The sequence below is a fragment of the Saccostrea cucullata genome, unplaced genomic scaffold, assembly GCF_032062105.1.
Source record: "Saccostrea cucullata isolate Sc308-1 unplaced genomic scaffold, CSIRO_AGI_Scuc_v1 ctg1506, whole genome shotgun sequence".
Lineage (NCBI taxonomy): Eukaryota > Metazoa > Mollusca > Bivalvia > Ostreida > Ostreidae > Saccostrea > Saccostrea cuccullata.
This window is the reverse complement of record NW_026922712.1, coordinates 114298-121144: the sequence shown is the minus strand read 5'-3', so window position 1 is coordinate 121144 and position 6847 is coordinate 114298.

Sequence of the window (6847 nt, the reverse complement as noted above, 5' to 3'; positions counted from 1 at the left end):
GGGTAAATGAATATCTCAAAGAATAGATTGTTTGCATATTTGGTCTCGATTGTTTAACACGATAATTCAACATCTATCGTATATTTTGAGTAATCCATTTTGACAAAATGTCAGTCTCCCTCATTTTTGACCCATTGTTTGGAATAATCTTCAAAAGAATTCATTATTATTATTATGAGCTTTTATCGCCAGTTGAAAGATAGAAGGAATTACGCACGCTAACACTCGATTTCCGCCTTCATTTTGCAACCATTTAAAATTCAATATAAATGGCAATTTGGCCATAAATTCTTTGTTTAATACAAAGAACAGTTCAATGGTAATTGATGAATTGTCTTAATACCAGCACTAAATTGAAAATCATCCATAATTCAAGCTCTTGAAAAAAGGGGGGTAGACGATATTTTCCATTCAAATCGGAGTTTCAAGCATCACCATATTTTGAGACAGTCTTGGATTAAATGTTCCTTATATCTTTTCTTATTTTTTAGGAAAATAAATGAAACAGAAATATATTAATGAAATACAGTATAATGTTTAAGTTGTTAAATCGCTTTGAAATTAGTGGAAAATAAGCAATTTTGTCGTTTTTTGTCAATAAACATATGCCCCTCAATGAAACACAAAAAGCTTTGGTATGAATTTGTGAAATAACAGTCCATATTATCTGTAAAAAGGAATTTTTGGGTCGGGGGGGGGGGTCAAAAATATTTTCCGTTTTCCGTTGATTTCTGTTGTAAAAACACACATTTTACCAAACTTTTAGCGTTATCTCTCTTCGTTTTCCCTAATAAGTAATTTTTGATGAAAATCCATATAATTATCTATAAAAAATATCAAAAAATCATCGAATATGTTAACTTTTGAAAATTGACTTGAAGGTAGGCGGGAGAACAATACTATCGTTTGCAGTTCTTTCCTTAAGTCTCTGGCTCTTTCTAAATAGATATTTTACGGTCCATATTGTCAACCATATTCACATCACCTGTAAAGACGTGTCCATGCCAGTAATACTATATAGTTATAAAGATTCTCCACAGTGTCAACATTGTCTGCTACCATATGAAGAACAGTGCCTAATTTGCTATTCCAGAATTCTTCTTGCAAAGACAGACTATTAGTATGATATTAGTATGATGATAAAACTTTCCGAAAATTACATTTTTGACAAAATTGAATGGTAAGGAGAAATAGAATACATGTACTTTTAAAGACATTGCTGTCCTCTAAAAGTAACACCTTTATTAGGTCCATTTGACTTTCCCTGCACCATACCATTCTTTAATAGATATTTAATAGATTGAACATGAATAACTTTTGGCAAGCATTTTTTTCTGCAACCCTACAGTTTGTAAGTTTGATCCCCAAGAAGTTAAGGACCTTCGACGGGATCAATCTCCATAACAATGGGCATACGGAAAAAAACTTGTCAACCGAAAGTTATTTCTTTATCAGTGTCTTGATGCGGATGTGTGATATTAATAGCCAAAATAAAATCTTTCATTTTTTGCACTGTAAATTTATAACTCATTTGGATAAGTGGTCCCAATCTGTTAAAGCCTATTTTTAAAATGCCTTTTATTTTTATCTTTGATGTTTAGCCATGGTTTTGGAAATACTTAATAAATGAGAACCTTCAGAACTGAATTGGAATAGAATTTAATGTTTTAAAGATATGAAAACGGTTTAGATAGAAAAATATTTTAGCTGAAGAACTTTCCTAAAATAAATGAATATATATTTATGGCAAAAATTAGACCCCCAAATAATATATCATCCTTACAGTGCACTTGTATACTTGCAGGAGTTGTATGTTATTGCAAATGTGATGTAAAAATTCACCAGACCCTAAAAATGAGACTTTTTGTCATTTATTTAGAACGAGCAATGGTTCACAGATTTACTAACTTTGAAGAAAAAGGATAGAAGGTAGCTATAGGCATTTTTAAAATCAATGTTATGTAGGGCAAAATAGCTGTTAATAGATCAAAAGAATATAATTTCACACGAGGGAAACTGATTTAGCAGCGATAATTGTTATTATTTTTTTCTAGAAGAGATTTGCCGTTGACAATTTAGGATTCCAATAAAATAGTTCCCTTAAATAGTAAACACAAGAATACAGATAACTATCAGGAAAAGGTTAACTAGTCTACCAATCAATATCTGAAGGGTGTTATGTTTTTAATTCATTAGAATGACAACATGACTCATATCCCCCCCAAAAAGGCAAACATTAACAAATTCATATGCAATGCTCCAATCAAAATGAAAATTTGCATCAGGTATATTATAGATCTTTGTCTCATTACGCAGACAAGTCTTTTGAACACAATGTATTTTCAGGTTCAGTATATTTGTTGGTCTTTGTTTTTAAACTCTCTTTTTCAACACCTCACATCAAAAGCATAGTTTATTTGTCGTGTGAAATTGCGGTCCCACGACGTCCATCCAGATGTCAAAATATACTGCAGTAACATGGATAACATTTATTAAAAAATAGCAATAGTGAACACAATATCGTTTTCATCTTTGGATCAATAATTAAGCACTTGGAATTATCCTTCTGTTCTTCTTTGAGAAATCAGTTATATCTTTTTGGCTAATAATCAAGGGATCTAACATCATCCGATTTGTGTAGTTCTACTGTTTTCTAATGTTGGTGAAATTAACTGCACAAAAGACCCTGAAAAAAAAATTCATGGCATCCCAATATATTTTAGATTATTTTCTAACAGGATTTTAGTCGATACAATGAAACTACTCTATGAAGGATAGATGATACATTTTGAATATTAAAGACAGTTTAGATTTTTTAAAAGAAATTTATTTTTTCCAACTAAAATAGGTCCTACAATATACCAATCCAGATATTCATTTGTTTGTATATCTGTCCTTAATAGAATAACATGTGCATGTAAGCAGGTATTTCTTTCATTAAAAAGAAAATTAAATCCTATATAATTATACTTGTACAGATATTCTATTATCAAATATTAAACATGTATGGGTTCTGCAAAAGCAGCAACTGTTATAGCAGAAGCACAGAATATTGACTTTTAAATGTACTCACTAAATCGTCTGTAGTCGTATTCCGTTACCAATCCCCTTGCCCACAATGTATCCATGTAACGGATCCATGTTTCGATGTTTTCCACCGTTGTTTGAGGCAGACTGGCCGCTTTGCAGCTATATGTGTATGTACTAAGAACTAAAATTGCAACCATTAGCTAAAAGGAAGATAAGAAAAAGTCAATAATTCATATACTTGAATCGTTGCTTGGCTATGTCTTTGACAAAAAGGTGTTTCATGTACAAATAAATAAATTCGTAAGCATCTGAAAACGTACCTTATGCATGTTGAAAATCTCTTGCTTCTACTTATCAAATGAAAACTGCTCACTATGGCTGTATTTAAACTTAATTTAGAGTGGAGGCGTTTTAGCAGTTTGCCTTTTTCTCCACCCCTTTACCTCACAGCATTTTGTAGTTTTTGAACGATCGATCATTACAGTTACTTGATGTCAAATCAGGACTTAAAAAATAAAAAAAAAAATAATCATATTTTCACGTCATTATATTTCGACAAATGAAGTTGTAGCCAAGACGTTATTTCAATTTTCTTTTTAAAAAAATATACACTGCAAATTGGGGAAGGGGGTTCTTTTTACAATGTTTGGAAAATCTTCAAAAGATACACACACCCATAGATGTATGATATTATGAACCGGATGTTAAGGTAAAAATTAATAGATTCGATGTAAATTGAAAAATACGTAAACATATATACGTATATATATATATATATATATATATATATATATATATATATATATATATATATAAAAATTTGAGACATTATTGTTTGTTTGTTGTGTAAGGTCCCTTTGAGAATTTTTCACTCATACTGGGACGCATTCAAATCTGCGACGTTCAATGGTATATTGTAAAATTTGTAAAAGTACTTAAAGATTTGTTGTCGGAGAGACTTATATTCCTATGAATTCACATGCCTCTTTTATAAAAAAGATATAGAATAACATACTATACATAACATCGGAAATATCTTGTTACAGGTAATACACACGTCAAATACGAAAGCACTATCTCTTCGCTATTAAACGTTATATGTTAAAAAAAATATTTAACATTTTTGAATCAATTGTAAAGGTCAAGGCCACGGGGTAAAAAAAATTATAGTATATTTAGATAGGTATTTTCAGACGTAACATACATGTGAAAGGCGAAAACTTGTCACAGGTAATACTCCTGTAAAGTATAAAAGCCACATCTCTCTTTTTTTTAAAAATTGAAACAAATTTAAAGTAATGATTAAATTTTTGAAAAGTATGTATACCAAACACCAAAGTCAAGGGTAAAAATCATAAAGCATTTACAAAGGTCTTGTCACAGGTAACACACATATGTAATATGAGAGTCCTACTTCTTCTCATTCAAAAGATATGACCAAGGTTAAAGTTTTTATGACAGGTTGACAGACTGACAGACGGACAAACTTATAAGAGAAGTTAAAGTTAGAAAAGTTAACTATCAAATTGTATTGTTAGGAAACAATTAAATAAGTTCTTTTTGTCTACTAAAATATCCAAATATGAGCACAGATATGTCACTACATTTCATTTCAAGTTCACAGCAATATATCAAGTCGATTATTATTGTTCATTTATAACAATATCATCAATGTAAATCGAGCTGAAACAGCGAATGTTTTCTTCTTATGCTTAAAAATCGTACGTTTTGATATTATTTAATTTGGTTAAATTATGTCATTTCAATTTTTTGAAAATTTCATAATCCAATTTTCCTCATTTACACAACTTCTCCAATTAACTGATTTACAGTATTGAAGTTTCTCCTTGTTTCTCATGTTAACATTTTAGTGTGGAGTAAAGGAAAAGGCTTGGTATATTTGGATACTATTGGAGCACTTAGTGGAGCCTGTCATTTATTTTTGGGAGACAGTCTGTAAAGTTTAGGAACTCAATACATGTTTTACATGTTATTCAAATTCAACCTGATTGTTGGGAATATTATGATTTAATGATTAATGAATGGCAAATTGCCCTAAGTAATGTCAATTGTCAGCTTTTAAGCACCAAAAACGTTTACAATGTAACTTCAAAACTGTTCATTTCAAAATATTCGATCAAACAAAACAAATCATACAAAATTCAAAATACAGCTTAAAGATCATAAAGAAACTTTATATGGAACTATTTCTTGTGGTGGAAGGATATTATTTAGAAGAAAATTTCCTAATCTACAAATTTGTTAATCTTAATCTCCTATCAAGTTTCACTCAAAGTTGGTTTTTTTTATTTTATGTCGGAATTTGAAAGAACTATATTCGGCAATGATTAATATTTGCACCCAAAATTAACTTTATAGGGAACTATTTCTTGTGGAAGAAGGATATATTTTAGAAGAATATTTTTTAATCTACTGATTTGTTAATATCAATCTACTATAAATTGTAACTCAAAGCCTGATTTACAATGTTTTTGACAGAAAATGGTATAATTATTCAGATCAGTTTCTCAAATTCCACATAAATGGGCTTATTATTTTCTTTAAAATACTTTTTTAAATACCGGTAATATAATAAAGAACAAAGTTCACATTGGTCTATTTTTGGCCCTGTGAATTTAAATTCTGAAAAATCAGTACTACTCAGTTTTATTTGAAAATTTGTTAAATTTCATTTGGACCCTTGGTGACTTTTTCTCTTGTTCATATATTATGATGTCATGAATTTCGTCATTTTCCTCAAATCTTGAAAATTTCTTTAAAAATGACCAAAATTTTAAGCTGGTTTTTAATATTTTGCATGTAGCCCCCAACCTTTGATCTAAAATGTTTAATTATATAATGAAAGAACTGTTTCAGAAGATTCTAATCCATGAAAAATTTTTTGGATCGCGGGGTGGGCTCATATTTTTATCAAAAGTTGAAGATGCTCAATTTCACCCATTTTCTTCAAAAATCAAGAACATTGCAGTTTCACAACGCCTGAGTTTCCAAACTTGGACTCTTAGAGAAATCCTTTTTATAGGAAATGAAAGCACCAAGTCTTTGCTTTATGTTGATGTTCGAAATGGGACTTGGTCGGTTAATTGGTATATTGACAGGGCTATTTTATGGAGTTAGTGAACCTACCTCAAAAGTGCATGAAGGTCACACAATAATATACACACATTGATTTAAAAGATTTTTCTTCAAAGTCATTTATTTTCCAAACTATTTTACATAAAAGAGTATTTATAGGCACGATTCAATATGGTAAAACATGATACAGGTTAATGTGAATAATATAAATGTTACAATTTAAGTGCAAAAAGTAAAAAAAAAAATCTTATACTTGTACATTACACAATTCTTGAAATCCTGAATATTTAGAAAGGATGTGTATAAAGCATGGAATGATGAAACACCTATACATCGAACAATGATAGAAAAAATATTGAAAAGGTTTCTATGAAGAAGTACTTTACAGGTAAACTGCTAGACAGTGCATGTATTTGTGTGTCTTCCTTGAGGGAAACATGAAAAGTGTCATAAGAGAATTAGTAAAATAATTATATAAAGAAATTGTATAAGAGAGCCATATTTAATACGCATTTCCTGTTGTAAAAAATGAAAATAACAATCACTCTCTTCAAAGTAAACGTAACAGAAACAAGATATTTGTAAAATCCGTTAACCACCCATGGCTTCTTAAGTGTCACATCTTTTAGGGTGAAATATTCTTGCTGATTTATACTCAATAAGAATATTTCTTATTAAGAAGAATGTTTAAATCTCTATGGTAAAAGACGTCATAATTTTC